The following is a 23,268-nucleotide window of genomic DNA, read 5'->3' as shown; positions in this document are numbered from 1 at the left end:
TTGGTGCAAACAGCATTATTACTTTAAAGGGGGAAAATGAAGGATTTATTTTTTTAAATAAAGCAGTATGTGTAGTATTTTGTAAAACGATTTCCAATGCTGCCAAGACCTTTCAGAGTCAATTCACCAATACAAAAATTCATCAAATGAAGCTTATACAGAATCGTTACAACATAAGCTTGATAAGGAATAATAATAAATACATGAGCAGTAGAAAATTGTGCAGTTCTATTTCTCAGTTAAGGAAGAGATAAAGCACTGCGGTAGTCCGGCCCAGAGAACAATCTACAATCAATGCAGAAGTCAAAAGCAGCACAAATGATATTGACACCATCTGATCTGGGGTGCAACCAGCATCTCTCAGACATCTCCAGACTGTCTAATTTTCAGAATTAATTTCATTCCTGGTATTCCTGGGGTCACTGGGATTGGACAGTGGGCAGAGGACGTCTGAAGAGCAAGATATGTGGTTCTATAAAGAAAAGAAGTCATGAACATGAACATTCAATGACGACAGGAATATTTGAGCAAGTTCTTGACATCTACTACACACACACATACCGGGCTGATGGATCATGTAATGCACCCATCCTTGACTCTGCTGAACACCCAGGTTCCTCCATTCAGTCTCTGACATGAGATGAGTCTTGGGAACTCTTTTAGCAATATCCTTAGGAAGCATGACATGCTTATTACATATTACACTTTATCCTCATTACAAATCTCTGTAGAGGACATCATTTTAACAGCTCAGAAAATACACTTGGGTTTCATGTTTATACTTTTCTAAACTTATCAAAACTGAATGCAAACTAAATTTAACTTAATTTGATCTAATTTTGTGATACAACAGGTGGTTAGCCCTTCATGCATAGAGGTCACTACAGTGGACAGCTAATTCAAAGCCATTTTTTTGCATATACATGGGTTTTGATGGCATAGTTGCACATCAAACACTATAGTGGACCATAATGCATTATACACTGCCATCAAGTGGCAAGCCTTTGTATGTGGAATTTGTTTTCTCAGGGTTTATGCAGGTTTCAGTAAGTCAAATTTAAGACCTTTTTAAGACATTTTAAGACCATAAAGATTGAAATTTAAGACCTACACGACGCATTACCAAAAATATTAAAATCAAAGAAATTCTGAAAAAATCATTTTATTTCAATGAATTCAGTCATTGAAAAAGCATTAATTTAATTTACAGATAAAGCAGTCACATTAGTAACCTTCAATGTGCCAAATGCCCAAAGCCTTAGGCCCAAAATGAAAATAGGCTAAAACAAACTTGCCCTCAAATAGAATAGATTTCATCTCATATTTATTTACATTACAAAACAGCATATTAATAGCCTAATAAAGATTGAACAGGCTACTCCAACCCATGTAACAACCAATGTAGCGTGCGCACACACACACACTCACACCAGATAATCCATTTTAGATAGATAGATAGTTACCTCGGGATAATTACAGTATCTATCTAACATGGATTATCTGATGTATATGTGTGTGTGTGTGTGTGTGTGTGTGTGTGTGCGCCTGCGTGCGTGCGTGCGTGTGTGTGTGTGATTTTGGCTTTCATTGAACATTACGACATACGGCCCGGTAAGAGTACGAATCAATTCCCTCTTTATAAACTCCCCTAAGCGATCTTGTTGGGCCCGCAAGAGAACGTCTTCGCGATTACTGAATCAGGGAACATCACTTGGAAGAGATCGCTAATCTCACTGTTGCTATTAAATGAGTGGTGTTTAGTCACCGTGTGTAGTATCCAAAGCACCTCGGCTTTCGATGTGTCAGTCGATCCAAAAGTACCCCGAAGGTTGTTCGACGGAGCTGCGATGATATTGCGCTGGAGACCGGAGGGACCAGGCATTGAGGAGGACGACGGCAGTGGTGAGGCTAATTGGCGCCTTTACACCGCTTCACACCCAGACTCCCTAACTGTTTTTTTTTTTTTTTTGCAAAGTTTGCAGTGAGCCTCGTACCTGGAGCTGGGTACCGCTTGTAACCAACAGCAGAAATCGCTGTGATCTAGCCATGTCTCGTTGAAAGTACACTTTCCCATTTTCCACACGTAGCCGAACTTTAACAAACTCTGAGGAGACGCAGACGTATTTCGCGGGCAGGTTTTGCATTTATCACGGGATTTGTAGTTTTATCACCGCGTATACCAACACCAATATACCCCAGAAAGAACTACGACTCGCTACTTTTTTGCTACTTTGTAATAACTTTCAACAGGTAGCGTTTCTGGAAATGGGTAAAAAAAAATTAAGACCTGACTAAATGAAATTTAAGACCTCGGATGAAAATCTGGCCGTTTTTAAGACTTTTTAAGGCCTTAAATTTACAGTTCAGAATTTTAGACTTTTTAAGACTTTTTAAGACCCCGCGGAAACCCTGTTTCTCCAAACCAAGATGGCTGACGGCCAGACACAAATGACAAATTGCTCCAGAATATAAATCTGACAATGACAAATTGCTCCAGCATATAAATCTGTTCTTTCAATCCTAGAAGACTATTACAGATTTTAAAAAAAAATGTTGTAACATCTAAGGAGTCATATCATTGTTAAATTTTCCAAGTATTGATTTTTGATTGGGAGGAAATTCTGCTTAATCAGAGACATTTGATGGAATCATCTCTTCTTCTGATATCAAAGACAAGTGACATTCAACTGAATGAAGTTCTTCTGTGTTTGCAGTAATTTAAGATCGAGTGTGTTTGCAATAATTTAAGCTGTATTTTGTATATATTTTATAGTTTTACTCAATGGTTTGTTAAGTACAGAGTATTGCTGTACTATTACTGTATTAAGTTTAAAACAATCTCTTCAGTTAAAAGCATAAACGCATATGCTAATAAGGGTAAAAAATATATGTGAAAATATTTGAAAACCTCTTTGTAAAACGTGTAAAAAATAAAATAAAAATAAAAACACAACATGAATGTGTATGTGTAAAATAAAATGTTTTTCATGCCCTAAAGCAAGAAAAACGCATAGGAAAAAAAAATCCTGACTGTATGTGTAATGGGTAGTAATCATATTATTCATCATAGACATTAATACTGAGAGTTGGTGCAGTTATAGTTCTGTTCAATGTATATATAGAGAGTGGTTTTGGTTTGACATTGTTGATTGTTTTCAAGTAATTTTAGTTAGGCATTATTATTTTTTTATTGTTTTATTTTGTAATTTTCTAATAGAGCTGTTGGTCTGAAATAGTTGTTATGGTGGGGTTTGGAGTAGCTCCGTCTATCTGAGATCGGTTGCTCGTGTCGAGCTCTCTCTCGCGGTATCGCGAGAGCTCCGTGCGGGCGAGCGCTATCGGGTGGTATCGCGAGAGCTGGCTCATACGAGTAAACGTCATCACAGGGAAAACATCACTCATTACGTGTCGTGATCTTTCTCCGTCTATTTTCAGGCGTAACACATGAAATTCATAATTCATGCATGAAAGGGTTAAGCAGCTGAACATCATTATTATTATTATTATTTGCAGCACTGCTGTCTCTGGGACTCCACAACATAAAACAATAATTAAATAACTAAATATTTGCCTACCTGTACTCGAATTTCTCGTCGTCATATTTGTCGGAGTAATAAATCTGCTTGGCGTGATGTTATTTCTGGATAATAAACAGATGGAGTAACTGACATGTCATTGATTTACATAGTATGTATAATCAACTAATACTTGTCTCAACCTAAAAATGTAAAGGACAACAGTAAATACTGTTTCTCAATAAATGTAGAGATTTTATTAATACATGCATCAATCAGATTGTTCTCTCCAGTGCTGCTAGCTGCTCAAACCATTCTAGCTAACGAACGCAACCACAAATCTGACATTTATCCCGAATTAATATATTCATACCACACTTACTGTTTCTTATTTTTTGTAAATTTAATAATTGTGGCGTTTACTTCATCAAATAGTCCTTTCGTCTTTTTTTTTTCTTGTTTTTCCAAATGCAATTAGCAAAAACAAACGCCTCACAAGAGGAGCGAGAGGCTGCGGGCACAGGAGGGAGCGATGTCAAGGTTCCTTGTCCGTCAGACGACTCCAGAGGCTGGTATGGTAGGCTATGTAATCATCTGGATTTTTAAAACTCAAATATAGTTGATTAGAGTTGGGTCCGAGTCCACCTTTGTCGAGTAGGCCTACGAGTCAAGACCAAGTCCTTAAACATCAAGTCCGAGACCGAGTCCAAAAGGGGCCGAGTTGGACTCAAGTCCGAGTTCTTAAAGGCCGAATCCAGAAGGCAATTAAATTTTAAAAAAGATTATAAATTTGTATTGTAAATTTTTACATTCTATTAATATTTTAACCTTTCAACCCATTAAACCAATGGCAATATAAAAATGTAATAAAAAATACCACTATTACATCTTGTCATTGCCATTGAACATTTTTATTTTATGTCAACAGAACTAGTTTCCTATCAAAAAAGAATTCAAAGAAAAGAAGGCTAGAACTTTTATTGTATTACAAGTGCATGAAAATACAAATGAACCTGTTTTATTATTGTATCACACTATATTGTCCGCCAGTTAAAGCTGACATTTGAATTATTTAATGCCTCTCCCCCACATTTAAGTTTAAATCTATCAGCTAGTCATAACAACAAACTTAAAGCTTTATTATGGTGCTTAATCAACAACAAACTCCTTTCTGAACACAGCTCTCTTGTAACATGAGTTGTAATGAACACTGAACATGAAATGTACTATAGTGCAAATCCTGCAATGCTGGGCTGTGCAGCATCTGTTGGTTGCTGCTGCTGTCTTTGGTACTCTCTTATTCTGGGACAAAAAAAAAGAGAAAATTTTAACAATACTTGCTAATTCAAAAACAGAAGGTACATGCAAAACAAAGGTATTTGTCTAATGTGCCTAAAACATTTTTTTGCAAAGTTTTGTTTAAGCTATTTTACTAGTTATTGCAATTCAGATCACATCAAGTAATTGATAGAAAATAATTACATTACATTAAGAGCAAATCATTTTAAATTTAAAAGGACTATATTTACAGCCCCTGCATTTCTGTAGTGATATGTTAATTTCCTTACTAAAATGTAAAAAACAAATCTCAATCAGCAGGGTTTATATTATTTCCAACATTAAGAATTACATTTAACATTTTGTAAAATTAAAGACTGGAATCACCAAATGCTAATGTTTAGGGCTGGGCGATACTAAAATCTTATTTCACGATAATTGTTTTCTCAAGTAGGTCCAAATAGTATTCAAGTAAGAATAAATATAAGGTGAATTGCTCTAAAGTGGGACACTGCCTAATGTGGGTCACCTAAGGTTTAGTGTTTGTAGGTCCCGCATAAATACATGAATGTCAGTGAAACAATAGGTTATCTGAAGCTGTGGTGCCATGTGATCAAAATCATATAGCCTCTCAAATGTCCAGTCATATATGAGACTGTAGCAATCATCAAAAAGGAAGGACCTTTTGTGAAAGCCACCCAAAGGTCAATGACATAGAGTTTTGACAAACTTGACATTAAGGAGTATAAATTAATTTTAAACAAAAAAAATCATGATATCTTTTGGCCTAATGTGCTTATGAAATGTATGTCCATCAAAAAATACTATAACATTGTATGTGTAAACTATATATTTTATATTTTTATCAAATGTCCTAGTGTCCCACTTTAGGAAATGTGGTTTCAAAAAGTGGGACAGTATGATTGCCTAATGTGGGACAGTACTTCAGTCAGTCAAAAATGTGTGGTGTGGCATGGTTTGTGGGACAAAAATGGTTATTTACAGTGTTTTAGTGTTGTTGTGCAATAATAGAATGATTGTGTGTGTTTGTTGTTTAGTGAAATAGAAAACATTATGCCAAATAAACATTTATGCAGTTCGCAGCATTTTTATGAATTTTGACTCAATGTTAAATCTAGCCTAAAGTTTGTTCAAGGTTTTTTTTAATTTATTTTTTGCAGGTTGCAAGATTTTATATTTTGTCTTCAAATAAGCCCTAGGGTATATGTTGAAGAGAACAGTGAAGAATTCTGACTGTGCATTTAATTATTTTCTATATATTACTAACATAGCCTATGAAAATAATTGCCTAATGTCTTTACAATAAATGCATCAAAACTATCATATTGTATTATTTTTCTGATGATGTTCAATTATCAATCAATCCATCCATAACCAAGATAATTACTAACTTAAGAAGATTTTTACTATTCTGCATGAATCAATTGATTTTGGCCTTTTATCATAGACTTTGGCCTTTTCATAGACCTTTTATTATTATGATTATTGTTATTATCATCATTATCATTATTATTATCATCATCATAGATTTTGGCCTTTTATCATAGAATTTTCAGTGTCCCACATTAGGAAGCACCAGATTGTTTTAGACGACTTGCACTAAGAGCACTAATATGTCTATAATTTCTTTTATGAATGTGTTATCTGCATTTTATCTTTTGATTTGATTAGGAGACATCCTGGGGTTTTTAAAATGGTATTGTGTGTGAATTTAATGTTTTGGCTACAAATTGCAATATGTCACAGAAGTCTGAAATGCAAAAAATGTCCCACATTAGGGCAATTCACCCTACTAATGAAATTAAATAAAGCAATTAAATGTAAAATGAAACAGACTTCACTGTATGACATGCACATTGATTCTCATTACATTTAATAAAGTTAGTTATCAGTATAGAGTGAGTGAGTGATTTTGTTAACATTACGGCAACAGATTTATTTGACTGATATTGACTGATATTGATATTTTTCCCAACTGTTTGTTTACATTCACTTAAGACATCTTACCAATGTACATAACTGAATGTTTACATGAATACTCAGCCAAACTTACATTTTGACATGATGTGTGTGAATTTATTTGACCGTGCAAGTGTAAATTCATTAGATAATTCATCACTGTGCCACGGTTGATTGACATGGCAGACGCAGACCGTCTCCAAGCCATAGATGACCAGTGGAGGCGATTCCCTCTCGTGGCCTTAAGTGAAGATACAAACGCAATGGATGTTTATGAATTCTGGCACCATATTTCTACTTTGGAGGATTTCGAGGGGGTAACCGTGTTCAGCGAACTGGGGAAGTTTGCCCTCGATGTTCTTATGCTTCCCCATTCAAATGCGTCATGCGAACGTGTTTTTTCTAAAGTCAACCTCATCAAAACAAAACGAAATTGACTTATTACAGACACTCTAAATGGGCTCGTGCACACCTCAGAGTGTGTTAAGAATGCGGGAGGGTGCCCTGATTTTAAGCCAACGAGCACTATGTTGCGGTCCATGACGATGATCAAATCTGTACAGCAAAAGGACCCCCTCAATATCTGGCAACACGCAGGCTTCTGATGACAGCGACTCAGAGGTGGAGTTTGGACCTTCCCACTAAGGTACGCTTTATTTACCTATTGTGGTAATTTGCAGGTCGAGTCAAAATGTTGTTGGTCTAGATAAATAGCCTGTATTCTGCATGTTTGACTCGTGTACGATAATTTTCTTCCAAATACGATAATTTTGAGCTTCTGGTACGATACTTGGACATTTCCAATCTGGCAACACTGATGGGAAGTTAAGGCGCTTCATCTGGAGCAAGGATAGTCGGGAATCTCAAAAAACAGGTAAACAAAATCACTGTCCATGCATGAAAATACACAATCCAAAAATAATACACACGTACATAAAAATGCATGATCATAAAGACATAATGTGGCATCCATGTGAGGTTATTTATAAACAGGTAAATGTTGCCGTGCACATGCAGTGGCCTGTGCTTAAATGACACTCGTGACGGGGCAGCACGGACCCCGCCATCATGACAGAACAAACCCGAAAATACTCATACTCATACCTCATATATCTGTTTATCAGCCCACAAGCCCTTTATTTATCATTCTATAAACACCAAAACAACAACTAAGGGACTAAATGTGACAAAAGCCCTTTAATGGTACCATAAGCGATTCAGTTTCGGTCCCCATATGTTGTTAACCAGGTCAGATGCTGATTTTAGCCGTTCTCAGGCAATTGTATGTGTCATATATATACCAAATTGATCTCTGTCAAGTGCTTAATGGTTACTGAATCATTATCTTTCTTTATTGGCCGATATTGTGTTCATGCAATGTTTTTATTTAATATAAGAGGGCTTGTTTGGATTCTCTTGTTGATACCATAGCAGCTGTAGCGTGCTAAACAGGCTCTGTAACCTGTAAGTAAACCATTGTTAAGCAAAGGGAAAATGGGTGTTGGATCATAATATTACCATATATATGTTTAAAATATATATTTTTATATATCGCACAAGTGAATATGTCTTTCAGTTCAGCCATCAATGCTAAGTTTATACAGAACCATTACGCGGCTGTTAGCCAAAGCTAACAAAAGCTGTTCGATGTCATTTTGCTGTAGTGCGATGTATTTATATATTATGTAATGTATATATTTTTTATTTTTGTCCAAGTAAAGAATGGGCTATTATTAAAACAACAGAATGCATGTAGCTAAAGGCATTGTCAATTTTACCTAATTGTTACCTCAGCACGAAACAGTTTCTATTAGGATTACAAATAGCTGGAATACTTGAAATGTTTTAATAAACTATGTTTGTGCAAACAGGACATTTTTATACATACCAGAATCACCTTATGAAACTAGATGACTTGCCCCTAGAACACATTACCCCCTGCCTGCATGAAAGACACCATTAAATCACACTGTGATTTCTCATGGCAAAAAAATTAAAAAACATACATTTTCAAAAAGAGAGCAAATTTCCTCCTCCACATTCGTCGGTGCACAGGTCCTAACACAGCGGCACAGTGACTCTGCAACACAACGACTCTGTCAACCGACCTAATCCAACCCCTTGTCATGCGAGCCGAGACTTGGCAGGCCATCCCTGGAGTGTCAAGCTGGGTGTTTGGATAATAAATCTAGGTTACTCGCTGCAGTTTGGCCGAAGACCCCCGCGCTTCAGCGGAGTGGTTCCGAACTTTGGTAAAACCAGACGATGCTCATGTCCTTCGCGCCGAGAGCATGACTCTGTTAGGAAAGGAAGCCATAGAAATAGTTCCCCCCTCAGAATGCGAATCGGGTTTTTACAGCCGATATTTCCTCGTCCCCAAGAAGGATGGCGGTCTCAGACCCATTCTAGACCTCAGACTCCTGAACCGCTCCCTCATGAGAGGAAAGTTCAGGATGTTAACTCTGAAGCAGATCCTCATGCAGATTTGGCTCGGGGACTGGTTCTTCTCACTGGGCCTGAAAGACTTTCACATCCAGATAGCCTCCCATCACAGATGATTCTGGAGATTCGCATTCGAGGGAGTGGCTTACCTATATACAGTCCTTCCCTTCGGGCTGTCCCTAGCTCCTCGCACTTTTATGAAGTGCATGGACATGGCGCTTTTCCCTCTGAGACAGATGGGAATCCATGTCTTGAATTACCTCAACGACTGGCTCACATTGGCCCAGTCACAGGACAAGCTAGCACATCACAGATCCATGCTCCTCAGCCACTTGGAGTGCCTAGGACTCAGGGTCAATTTTGCCAAGAGCTCACTGCTCCCCAGCCAACGAATCTCGTTCCTGGGTGCAGTTTTCGACTCAGCCCTTATGAGAGCCACAGTCCTGCCAGAGCACGCTCTGGCCATTCAGCAGCTCACCGCTTCAATCAGGATCAGAACCCATCTCCCTCTGAAGTTTTTCCAGAGGATGCTAGGACTGATTGCTTCCGCCTCCCTGGTTTTTTAGCTTGGCCTTCTGCGAATGTAGCCTCTAGAATACTGGCTAAACCTTTGGGTCCCACCTCACACTTGACGGCACGGCCGCTGTATAGCAGCCCTGAAACCCTGGAAGGACCCTCTGTAGTTCAGCCGTGGGGTTCCCCTGGGGGCAGTATCCAGAAGGATGGTGGTCTCGACAGATGCATCCAAGTAGGGTTGGGGTGCTCTGTGCGAGGGCAGACCAGCCTTTGGCTCGTGGTCGAGGGAGAAAAGCCATCTACACATCAACCTGGGCTCTGCACCTTTAGTCCCTCGATGGGAGCCTGTAAACCACCCAGGGGACATGGTAAATGCCATTTCTCAAGCAAGAGCCCCATCTACTAGACGCCTCTACGCCCAGAAATGGTCGGTCTTCATCGACTGGTGTGCAGCTTGGGCCCCCCTTTGCTCTAGAATCGGTTAAGGGCGTAGGCTACCTGCAGGCCTTCTATGTGAGCCCTACATGCCTAACGACTTAAAGGTCATCCTGAAATCCCTAAAGTGCTCTCGACTCCTTTCAGAGCACAGGTCGTTTCCCTCTCTGCGCTACCTCCCTTGGCGGACGAGCAAGAGTTGGATTTACTCTGCGCAGTTAGGGCATTGAGGACCTACATCGAGCGTTCACAGCCATTTCGGCAGTTTGACCAGCTCTTCGTCTGCTTTGGTGGCCGCACCAAGGGGCTTCCGGTCACAAAGCAATGACTCTCGCTTTGGATAGTCAACGCTATTGCTCTATGCTACTCATCTATGGGCCTTGATTGTCCCATAGGAGTACAAGCCCACTCCACTAGAGGTATGGCCTCCTCGTGGGCCTGGTCTAGTGGTGTCTCTATCAAAGACATCTGTAAGGCGGCCGGCTGATCCTCGCTGTCCACTTTTGTCAGATTCTATAACCTGGACGTTCCGGCTTTACACGCTTGGGTCCTCTCAGTATGATCCGACGGCCTCTAGTGAGCCCCATCAGTCATACTCTTTTACAGGAGGGAGCCACCTCCCTCCTTAGCATGTGTAACATAAAGGGCTCGACAGCTTCGGCCTCCTTACTTATCCTCTGGACCCCTGTGGTGTCCAAAGGTTCAGTCATTCTCTCCCATGGCATGGCGGGATTGCATTCGTTCCCCACACACAGTATGAGTGAAGTATCAAAAGGGAACGTACCCGGTTATGAACATAACCTCAATACCGAGATACGGAACGAGTACTGTGTTCATTGCCGTCCGACAGGGCTGCACGACTCAGTGTCGTCGCTTCAGTCGAATGAGCTGAAATCCTATGGCAAAATGCTCGCTTATATAGCCAGACGCCCCGCCCATTTTGGCGGGCTTTGGTGCGCTGCATCGCCATAGGCTTGCGCAGCTCTGCCGCACCATCATTGGTTCAAAAAGTTTTCCAATTTGAACCAATGGCCGTGCAGTTACACTGCGCTGTTGAATAAGGGGTAATTCACGGGTCCAAAAATTCATACCCGAACCCAAAGAGACCCGTAAATGTGCTACACCGAACCGACCCGGCCCGACTATTATTTTGAAAGTTGGACCTGAACCCATGCAGAACCGAGAGATGCCATAAATGTACTACCCTGAACCAACGCGGACCCGTCTATTATTTGAAAGCTGGACCCGAACCCGACCATGAAGACACAGACCCAAAAATAAAACGTTTTGTCCTACCTAGGGCCCTATAATACACCCGGCGCAATGCGACGCAAGGTGCAGCGCAAGTGTGTTTGCTAGTTTGCGTCCGGCGCCGTTCGCATTTTCCCGTTCAGCGCCACGTCCTTAAATTAGTAAATGCATTTGCGCCAGTTAGTGCACCCATGGGCGTGCTGGTCTAAAAAAGAGGTGTGTTCAGGCGCATTGCCGGCGCATTGCTATTTTAAGGAGCTGAAAATAGACTGCGCCATAGACCTCCACAGTGCGCGCTGACTTTGCTTATTACACACAGGGATGCGCATCACACAAACATGCCGAATATTAAAAACAAAAGGATTACAGTGTAAAAGAATATTATTGTGTAGGCTACATAAATATAAAAATGTAATGATGAATAGTCATTGCGTGTATTAGAATTAGGCTACCTATTTTCAATTCGGCCTATTACTACTTACAATGATGAACGAAATTGGCTAATTAATTGAACAACCGTGCCAATACACACACATATATATTAACTGACTCATCGCGCAGAGCTATTTGAAAGCCTGCAGACGACTGAAAGATTGACTGGCCACTTAACAGGTAATTTCAGCTTTTCCGCCAACAAATTCCGCCATGTAAATATCAATCCGCCATGGCGTGAGCGCATCTCACTCTTAAAGGGAATGATAGATGACACTCTGATTGGTTTATTGAACGTTACGCCCATTACTCATTAAGAGAACAGGGACAACCCATTTCAAAAATGCACCCCGGCGCACAGACCGTTTTTCCGTCGTTAAAATACCAAAAGTGGATTTGGACACGCCCTGAGTGCACCTGCGCCGTGTTCTTTACACTTTGCGTTTAGATCGTTAAAATAGGGCCCATTATGTTAATAGGCTAGCTTTCTCCCTTGTACCTGACTGTGATGCACTTGCCAAGAAAGTTCATCTGTTATCAAGTTCAAGTTCAATTTTATTTGTATAGCACATTTCCAACAGCCCCCAGGCTGACCAAAGTGCTTTACAGAAATGCAAGAATAACACACATACATAAAAATAAACCAGAAGAAAATATAAAACCACCTATTTAAAAGTTTAACATATCACGGTAATCAGTACACTAAGGAAAATAAAAAAGTTTTTAGCAAGGACTTAAAAATAGACAAGGAAGGGGCCAACCTAATCTCTAAAGGTAGAGTATTCCAAAGTCGTGGCCCTGCCACCGCAAATGCACGCTCACCTCTACGCTTTAGTCTAGCACGTGGAACGACCAACAAAGTCTGATCACAAGAACGGAGGCTTCTGGGTGGAGTATAGGAGTGAAGGAGTTATTCCTCTCTTGCCGATTTAAATGCTTAATCCACTCATTATTCCAGCTTTAATAGTCCACTTGCTGTCATGATGACAAATGCGACTTTGCAGTTTTGCATTATTTTGTTGTATCTCGAGACTCGAGTCAACTCATATAATAAAATAACTTAGACTGTTTGCCCTTTTGAATAATAACGATTGCTTTTTCAGTGACATGGCAGCTGATGTTAGCATTAGCTACTTATTTGCGATCATGTCTGTGCTTTCTGAGCCGAGTCTGATCAAATATGTTATTTAAATGTGAGTGCGCAAGGCTGCAAGTAGTTTTTGATATTTTAAGTTTGTTTGCATTACTGTTGCACACAATAGGAATAGGAAAACTCAATGATCACCGTTCACTTGTTTGAACTCCGCCCGCTCTGCTTCTGATGGCTGGGGTCGCTCGTGTTTTGTTTTTGTTTATGTTTTTTCTTCACCTAATTTCCCGGTCATACTTTGCAAATTACAAAACACACTGACTGACTCTCACAGCCGGGTGATCTCCGAATCAGATCGGCTCAGGTATACACACAATGTTAAACAGTCCTGGGAACCGAAGTAATAGATTGGGACCCGACCCGGACCCGGCTGACCATTTAAAATATAGACCCGAACCCGTACGGGTCCCGGGTCCTCGGGTCTCAGGTCTCAGATCCTCTTTGTAGACCTCTAGTGATGACTTAACTATTGAATGTTAATGTTAGATTACTAAAGACAATTTTATAAGATTATTAGCTTATGGTACTCTAATGATTAGATGCACTTTATGCTTAATGTTTGGCACTTAAAGGCAACCATATGAGAGAATATTTTGAACTGAATTATATATAATAACTGTCACAGTTTTCAGTGTTGTCTGGTCTCATTTATGTGATGGTTGTGTTTGCTTGCCTGCCTATGTTTGGATTTACCTGCGGTTATTATTAAAGACTGTCTTGGATCTTCATCTTCTTCGTCATGTGTGTTAATGCAGCCAGACCATGAAAGTAACAGTCGGGATAATAGTGGCTTTTTTAATTTATTTAGACCATGAGTCATATTGATTATTTTTATTGAGCAATTATATATTAAATATAATTATATTAGCAATTATAGAGCAATTTGGGAATTGTCTGAATTTATTGTTGAGTGCATGTCTAAGGCCCCGTCCACACAAAGCCAAGTCTTTCCCTATCCGATCTCTTTTTTCCTCGTCTCATCTGCGTACGCACGAAACCGCTGAAACACACTCAAAACGCTGTAGTATACATGCCAGACCAGAATGTGGTCCTGTATTTCTGCCACAGAGATACATTTAAAACAGAGAATAAGACTTGGAGCATGCGCATTAACCTTGCACGCTGTATACAAACTTTAGTAAAGCTTAGAAATAACGCTTTATTTTGGCAGAGTAGCTTCTGACTTGAAATAAAGTTTGATCATTTTTACAAAAGACTGCTTCAAACTGTGCAAACCCAAAACTGTGTGATCATTTATACACAAAACATAAAACTGACATGATTGCGAGAGACGATAGTGTAGACTACATCAATCGGTTCATCTGACTGTGGGGAAAACGTGCAATTTTAAACTGTTTTATGATAAACATTAATATTATTATATTAATATTAATGTATTTCAGCAAGCAGTTCTGTTAGAAGGAAAATCATGGTCTCTGAATTGATTCATGAACAACGCACACGCTTGTCAACATGAGAAATATAGATTGCCTCGATTTTGCCGGGTGGACTAAAAGCAGACTGCACATAGCCTATCCAGTTCAGAGGTAAATCGTGACCACAGATAGACCATGTCATGAAATGACACTTACATCTTGAAGATATCATTGACATTGCAAACATGATGGGATATCAACCTTCTCATGCAATTCCTGTCCAAAAAATACAATAAATCAGGATTGACTATAGGTGGGCTACAAATTTTATTTGTGGGTTCAATGGATTTTATATGTGCTTCATGACACAGAGGCATTTACATGGTTACATTTTACAAATGCTAGGAATGTGGCTTTCAGTGACAGAATTCTATCAAATAGCACACAGATGTTAACAAAGCATCTATCAAAATGGTATTCTAGATTATTATGTGTTGAGTTGTTTGGTCTAATAATTAAAATCATTTTTTTTTTCTGAATTAAGTGACTGGAAATAACTAGTCATTTAATTTTTAATAACAGCTATGCATTCCATTCATTTTGTCATTTGTTATGTTTCATTGGGCCTATCAGTTTTGTTGTTGACACACAGTATGCAGTATGCAATGTTAATGATTACTAAAGACTATTTTATAAAGATTATTAACCTATAGATAGCACTCTAATGATAAGATGCACTCTCTAATACTGTAAACAGAGCAAAAATAAGAATCTAAAAATATAACTCAACTGAGAGAGTATTTAAAGTCAATTAAATATATAATTTATGCAGAAAATGACACTACTCATGTCAATCGCACATTTTACATAATTTAAAATATGTGGTGCACAAAAGTCCAATAAATAAAATTATAAAAATAAAACTACAATTTAGACATCAATGTTGTATTTAGAGTCATATTGATTACTTTTATTAGTATTTTGACGAGTTTGTGATAGATCAGCTCGGGAATTGGGTTTTAGCTTTCTGTCTAATATCATTGTGGAGTGCTTATCTCATGTTCGTATTTTTATTTTAAAAGTACTTTTGACTTTGTTTCTTGACCCCAGCCTGACAGTGTCCAGGTGTGCTGTGTTTGCAGTGCATTTGTTATCAGAGCAAGGTCACTTCTATTATTGTGTAATATGAAACAGATGGTTATGGTCCTTGATTATGATTGGCTGAACCATGTTCAAAGATGTTGTAAAATACACCCGTGTAAAAACACACCTGTGACCTAAATATGTTGTTGTGCAACTTGTGCCGCTTCGTCTGTGTGTTTCTACATCGGTGTGTTACTTGAAATTTTGTTGCTGTGTGTTTATTTTGCCAGCTATGTAATAAATATTTTATAAAAGCTGTGGTTTACAGTGATTTTAGAAAAGCTAAAGAGCTCCCCTGTTCTAAATTAGCTGTTCTAAAATCACTGTAAACGACAGCTTTTGGGGCTTATTGTTTTAATAGAAGAAAAGATTCAATTTATAGAACCTTAAAGGGTTCTGTCAGGCACTTCATATATATAGACCCCTTAATCGCCTACGTCACAGTGACGTCACCGCTCTAGCTGGAGGCAAAGCATAAGGAAGAACTCATAGCAGGCATGCTAAAAGTTTGAGGTTTTGACTTTAAAATGTCGTCTTGTTGTGTTTTTGGCTGCCAGAAAAGAAGGAACAGCACTTTTGGTTCAAAACTAAAGTTTTACCAGATCCCGGCAGACATTCCTTCACAGAAATCAAGTAGACAATTGTGGTTGAATGCAATACGGCGTACAGACTGGACGGAGACAATCATAAATAATACTCGTGTTTGCAGTGCACACTTCATATCAGGTAAAATAATCGATGCATATGTAATGGTGTGTTGGTTTTTTATCTAGTACAAATCAGCAAGTTTCTGTTTTATACGTGAAAATTCGCCAACCTTCAGCGCACTAGCTAGCTTAAATGTTAAACAAACATACAGCGATAGATGTGTGTGCCATCCTTTGAATGGTCTCTTAAAATAATCCACATTGCTAGCCATAATCATAGTTAGCCTAGCGTTAGGTTACATTAGAAAATAAGCCTTGACAAAATTCCCCTAACCACCCGAAAGTAATTCATATGTTGTCTAGGAAATATCCAAAACTTAAGTTAATTTACAAAAATAGCTGTCACGGTCCTGCAGAGTCAGTGACTGTACATATTCGGACAGTTCTGAACCTTCTTCTGCATTCATGTTTAATAAATCCCTCCTAAAACATGCTAGCTTAGGCTTGTCAACATTGCGTCCAGCGCCTCTTTTTGCCTCCAGCTAAGCCCCGCCCACCAGGAAACGTTGCATTGTTTACTTTTAAGGGGTCTATATAATATACATCATTAATTCATTAATGATTCATGTACAATATTATATTCATGTACACATTTTGTGTGCTTTCTAAGCACAAAATTGGCATTTATTTTTGTAAGCAATCATTATAAATGGCAAAGTAGATATCTGTTTTTATTATTTATTGACAATAAATCAGTCTAAATTTCAATCAAATAAAAAATTAAAAATGTAATGATTTAATACAATAAGAGTAGCCAAAGCACTTAAACAGTAAACTGAACATTCCTTACCTATAAAAGCACCAGTAGGTTTAACTTTATAACAAGTAGCATTCTTAGCATAGATTGTTTATATCTTTTAACAACATATCTGCAATTACTTAAAGCCAAATACAAAACAAAAATGTATTCAAGTGAAATAACTGATGTTTATTTTTCTGCTGTTACCTGGTCACCACAGCTCTTTCTGTTTGAATTGAGTGCTGTGAGTGTCTGTGACTGCAGTGTTTCAGCATTTCATGCTTAGGTGAGTGGAAGGCAAAATGGCTTACAGTTCTTCCAAGCCAACACAAATATTTGCTAACACAGACTTAGGACTTCAAAACATATGAAATGCATTTACTTTAATGCTAAAAAAGATTTAAAAAAAAAAAAAAAGAAATTTCAAAGATTAAAGGTGTACACGAGATAAGAATAAAACTGCATTCATTACACTATGTAAAAAAGCAACAGATCTGGGGCCGTATTCACAAAACATCTTAAGGCTAAAAGTAGCTCCTAACTTGCCAATTTAGGAGAAACTCTTAAAAATAATGGGCGTGTCAGTCCTAATTTTAGGACTCCTAAATTTTTGCTCTAAGAGTATTTCACAAAGCATTTTAGCGCTAAAACTAGCTCCTAAGTCTGTGAAACGTTAGGAGTAGTCAAGAGGACTCCTAAATCACTACCCCGCTAGAAATTTTACGTTCCCAGAACATTCTCAGGACGTCCCCATTGGTGTTGAGTAACGTTCCCATTATGTTCACAGATGGTCACGATGTGGAGTTCTTTTAAGTTTTGGGGGACATTATTTGGTGGACCTTCAGGGAACATTCAAGACATTCTCTGAATGTTTAGGGAACCATACTTTATTTGGAAATGTTCTCAGAACGTCCCCGCTGCCCTTTTCAAAAACTTGACTAATAAAAGTGGCTGTTCAAACAAAAACTATTTTCACTTAAAGCTCTATACAGGTATTTTCATAATTAATATTTTGAAACCTTTTCTTTAAAATGCAAATCTCTTGCATTAAGTCATTAGCTGACAAAAACACACACATGAGCTAAATGTAACTGCTGTATCACTGCATCAGTAACACAGTTACTGTCTTTAAATAAAACAACATGCAGCAGAACATCAGTGCTTCTGGATCATCACTGACTGAAGCACAGGAGCTACCCTTCAGCACAATGGTGACACATAAAACTCAGATAACACAAACAACATTAAACAATAACAGAGGCTGTATTCACAAAACATTTTATCTTGCCACTAAGAGTTCTCCTAAATAGCAGTAAAAGTTCTTAGCTAAGAGTTTTCTCTTAAAACCTATTCACAAAGCTGCTGAGACCAACTTTTACTAAGGAATAGACTGAAGTCTTAAGCTAAGAGTAAGGGCGGGGTTGACCTCGTTGCTATGGAGTAAACACACAGTGATTGGCTGATGGGGAGGAGTCAGCGATTTAATCATAGAAATATTGTAGAATGAGGTGTCATGTTTCCATATTAAAATAAAGGTTTAAAAATACAAATGTTGCCCTATTCAAATAAATGTTTTTTTAATAAAAATGTTCCCACAGTCAAAATAAAATGTTGACATATTTTTGCCATAAAGGTTTTAAAATGTAGGCTAAGTGTCATTAATTAAACTATCCAGTTAATTGTCCACCTCTTGGATGCAGAATTCAACCGACAAATTATGTTTTATAAACAAAGTTTGGGAGAAACACATTCAAACGGTCTTTCTAATCAGCACGAGAAGAGGAATAAATACACAGATGAGATTATATATATATATATATATATATATATATATATATATATATTTACTCTATTCAATTATTTGTAAGTGTGAACCCATGTAAACCACTGCCACAGGTAATCAGACAATATTTATTTATTTATTTATTTGTTAAAGATTAATTTTTGGCATCTCATCATTGATTCAAATCTATAAATTATTTTTTTTTTTATTGCATTGCATTTTATTGCATTTATGAAGAAAATGTTCAGCACCTAAGGCTCTATCCTCTATTCCCTCAATGGTTTTCAGTGTCTTTGTGTGGATTAGGACTGATTGTGATTTGGTCTTAGTGACTTAGGAGTCCTCTTGACTACTCCTAACGTTTCACAGATTTAGGAGCTAGTTTTAGCGCTAAAATGCTTTGTGAAATACTCTTAGAGCAAAAATTTAGGACTCCTAAAATTAGGACTGACACGCCCATTATTTTTAAGAGTTTCTCCTAAATCGGCAATTTAGGAGCTACTTTTAGCCTTAAGATGTTTTGTGAATACGGCCCCTGATCTCTCTAGATCTCTGCATCTTCACTTATTACAAACCAAATTTTACAGAACATTTGGGACATAAAACGTCCTCTTTTGGTTATGAAAGAGCTGCAGTTCAAGGTTCATTATATGATTTTAGGGGGACGTTCCAATTTGGTTTATTTTATGGTCACATAAGAACGTTACAATGAGGATATTTAGGACATTAAACTGAACATTGCTACATGGTCATCTAATAACGTTCTTGATATGAGTTTAGGGGAACGTTCTATTTTGGTTATTTTATGGTCGCGCAAGAACGTTACAAAGAGGACATTTGGGAAGTTAACAGAACGTCCTATAGTGATAGTCCCCTAAACATTCCCAGAACATCCTGAATGTTCCCTGAAGATCCACCAAATAACTTTCCCCAAATCTTAAAAGAACTCCACATCGTGACCGTCTCTAAACGTTCTGGGAACGTTACTAGACAATGTTCTTAATACCAGTGGACGTTCTGAGAATGTTCTGGGAACGTAAAATTTTTAGCAGGACAACCTCCCACATAGAAGGCAACGTTCTCAGGACCTTGCGCAACGTTCCCTAAAAGTTCCCAAAAGGTGATGAAAATTCTGAACCTTTACAGAACATTCGGGACGTTCCTTAAACGTCTTCTTTTGGTAATGAAAGTGCTGCAGTTCAAGGTTCCTTATATGACTTTAGGGGGACGTTCTCTTTTGGTTATTCTATGGTCAAAAAAGAACGTTACACTGTAAAATGTAATTAGTTGAGTTTACTTAGAAAGCTTAATTAAACTGTTGGGTTTACATAAAAAACTTAAGGAAACCGATTGCCTTAAATTTAGCAAGTAAGTTAACTCATTATTTTGAATTGATAAAACTAGCTACCACACAGTACAGAGTACTTAGAAATCTTGAGGATTGGTAATTCAATTTTACAAATTGAGTACTTAGTTCAGTCATGTTAAAAATCTTGTTCACATTATGTAGAAACTGCCTTAAATTTCTCAAGCATTTTTTACTCAAAGTTGCAACAATGGACCATACATTTATTTGTATTTATTAAACTGGAGATACTGTTGAAAATAATAAAGTTTGATGTCACCATCATGGTGGAAAGTGTTTGCTTTAGTTGTGCTCTTGACCTTGACTTTTAACATTAGTGTTTCTCTGGCTGTTGTAACTCAGTGTTTGTAAGGCACAGCTGTTATGGTGGAAAAAACCAAAAGAAATACTGGGATTGATCTATTGCATCTTTCCTGATGATATCATTGAATACCCACAGGTTTAATCCTGAGGTTTATACTTAATCAAAAGTGTGGTTTGTCATTAAAAACAAATAAGTATTTTTTTAATAATATTAAGTATTTATTTAATAATAAAACTATAGCAAGAGATGGAGCACTGTTGAAATCATATTTTTAATATGTTAGTCAAAAAACATTTTGGACTATATAGACACACGGAGACATCAAGAATCAGTGGTACAGATCCAACAGATCAAGCCCAGTATTTCTTTTGGCTTTTTTCACCATAACAGCTGTGTCTTACAAACACTGAGTTACAACAGCCAGAGAAACACTAATGTTAAAAGTCAAGGTCAAGAGCCCAACTAAAGCAAACACTTTCCACCATGATGGTGACATCAAACTTTATTATTTTCAACTATCTCCAGTTTAATAAATACAAATAAATGTATGGTCCATTGTTGCAACTTTGAGTAAAAAATTCTTGAGAAATTTAAGACAGTTTCTACATAATGTGAACAAGATTTTTAACATGACTGAACTAAGTACTCAATTTGTAAAATTGAATTACCAATCCTCAAGATTTCTAAGTACTCTGTACTGTGTGGTAGCTAGTTTTATCAATTCAAAATGAGTTAACTTACTTGCTAAATTTAAGGCAATCGGTTTCCGTAAGTTTATTTTATGTAAACCCAACAGTTTAATTAAGCTTTCTAAGTAAACTACACTAATTACAAAAAAATTACATTTTACAGTGTACAAATAGGAGATTTGGGACATTAACAGAATGTTCCCACATGGTCCTCTGTTGGTCATTTAATTACGTTCCCGATATGACTTCAGGGGGACGTTCTATTTTGGTTATTTTATGGTCATGCAAGAACGATGTGGAGTTCTTTTAAGGTTTGGGGAACGTTATTTGGTGGACCTTTAGGGAACATTCAGGACGTGTTTAGGGGACTATCACTATAGGACGTTCTGTTAACTTCCCAAATGTCCTCTTTGTAACGTTCTCGTGCGACCATAAAATAACCTAAATAAAACGTTCCCCTAAACTCATATCGGGAGCGTTATTAAATGACCAACAAAAAAACCATGTAGCAACGTTCAGATAATGTCCTAAATACCTAATTTATATTGTAACGTTCTTGTGTGAGCATAAAATTAACCAAATTGGAACGTCCCCCTAAAATCATATAAGGAACCTTAAACTGCAGCACTTTCATTACCAAAAGAGGACGTTTTATGTCCCAAATGTTCTGTAAAGTTTTAGAATTTTTGTCACCTTTAGAGAACTTTTAGACAAAGTTGCACAAGGTCAAGAGAATGTCGCCGGCTGTGTGGGTGTTTTATACAAAATAATAAAGTTTGAAGTCACCGTTATAGAGAAGAGCGTTTGCTTTAGATGGGCTCTTGATTCTTGACATTTTTAACATTTGATTTTCTTTGGCTGCTTTAACTGTGTTCTCAAAACACATTAGTTATAGCAAAAGAAAGCAGGAGAAAGTCTGATCAGATGAATTTGGTTGTTTTGTGCTGGTGATGCAATCATCATGGAGTGTCCTGATTCATTGATCATCACCAAAATCTGAACTGAGTGTATTAAATTGCATTTTTGCATTAATTAAAGGTGTTTTTACCCCCTTTTTTATTAGTTTTTTTTATACATTATGCAGAGTTTTGAGCAGTGCCTTTTAGACTCACACAGACATCATGAATCAGCGTATGATCCTCAGCGATGGTGACACTAAAATATCTTTTTTGTAGCTTGTTTTGTGATGTTCGGTGTTTATCTGAAAATTTTGTCACCATTGTTGAGGATCATATGCAGAATCTTGATGTCTGTGTGAATCTACATGATGCTGTCTGAATAATTTCTGCATAAGGATAAAAACTTTCATAATTTCAAAGTAGGACAGGTTCTCCTGCATTATGTCTAGATGAATGATAACACAATATTCAAAGATTTGTGAATAAGACCACTGTATGACTTTATGTCATCATCAATAATCAAGCATCCAAACCAATTTGATCAGACTTTAATTTTCTCACAATTTTTTATTGTACAAAATGCTTTAGAAAAACACAGTTACAACAATTGGAGAAAAACTAAAGTCAAATTGTCAAGGGTCAGGAGCCCAACTAAAACAAGCGCTTACCTCCATAACGGTGACATTTATAAATTTTGATAAAACATCTACACCTCATTAAGAAGATGTGTATGAAAGAAACAAAGAAACAAAAACTTTTATTAGTCAATTTAGCTCTAATTTTCAATTCATGTTTTTGAAAAGGGCAGCAGGGACGTTCTGAGAACATTTCTAAATAAAGTGTGGTTCCCTAGACGTTCAGAGAACGTCTTGAATGTTCCCTGAAGGTCCGCCAAATAACGTCCCCCAAACCTTTAAAGAACTCCACATCGTGACCGTCTGTGAACATAATGGGAACGTTACTCAACACCAGTGGGGACGTTCTGAGAATGTTCTGGGAACGTAAAATTTCTAGCGGGGTAACCTGTCACCTAGTAACGTTCCCAGAACGTTCAGAGACGGTCACGATGTGGAGTTCTTTTAAGGTTTGCGGAAAGTTATTTGGTGGACCTTCAGGGAACATTCAGGACGTTCTGGGAATGTTGAGGGGACTATCACTATAGGACGTTCTGTTAACTTCCCAAATGTCCTCTTTGTAACATTCATGCATGACCATAAAATAACCTAAATGGAATGTTATTAAATGATCAACAGAGGACCGTGT

The 23,268-nt window shown here is 37.7% G+C and overlaps 1 long non-coding RNA gene across 2 annotated transcripts in view; it reads left to right on the top strand.

Annotated features, from left to right (window-relative positions):
- The first annotated feature begins 2,601 nt into the window (after positions 1–2,601).
- LOC125275736 overlaps positions 2,602–23,268 on the top strand; it is a 31,509-nt gene continuing 10,842 nt past the window's right edge. Inside the window, exons 1-2 of one of the 2 annotated variants that reach the window (XR_007186495.1) lie at positions 2,602–4,087; positions 7,337–7,647. This is a non-coding gene — a long non-coding RNA (uncharacterized LOC125275736). Of the gene's footprint in view, positions 7,648–23,268 lie in introns of both variants that reach the window. The other variant, XR_007186494.1, reaches the window with a different exon arrangement.

Source organism: Megalobrama amblycephala, linkage group LG9 (assembly GCF_018812025.1).
Source record: "Megalobrama amblycephala isolate DHTTF-2021 linkage group LG9, ASM1881202v1, whole genome shotgun sequence".
Taxonomy (NCBI): Eukaryota; Metazoa; Chordata; class Actinopteri; order Cypriniformes; family Xenocyprididae; genus Megalobrama; species Megalobrama amblycephala.
This window is presented reverse-complemented; position numbering and strand designations above follow the sequence as displayed.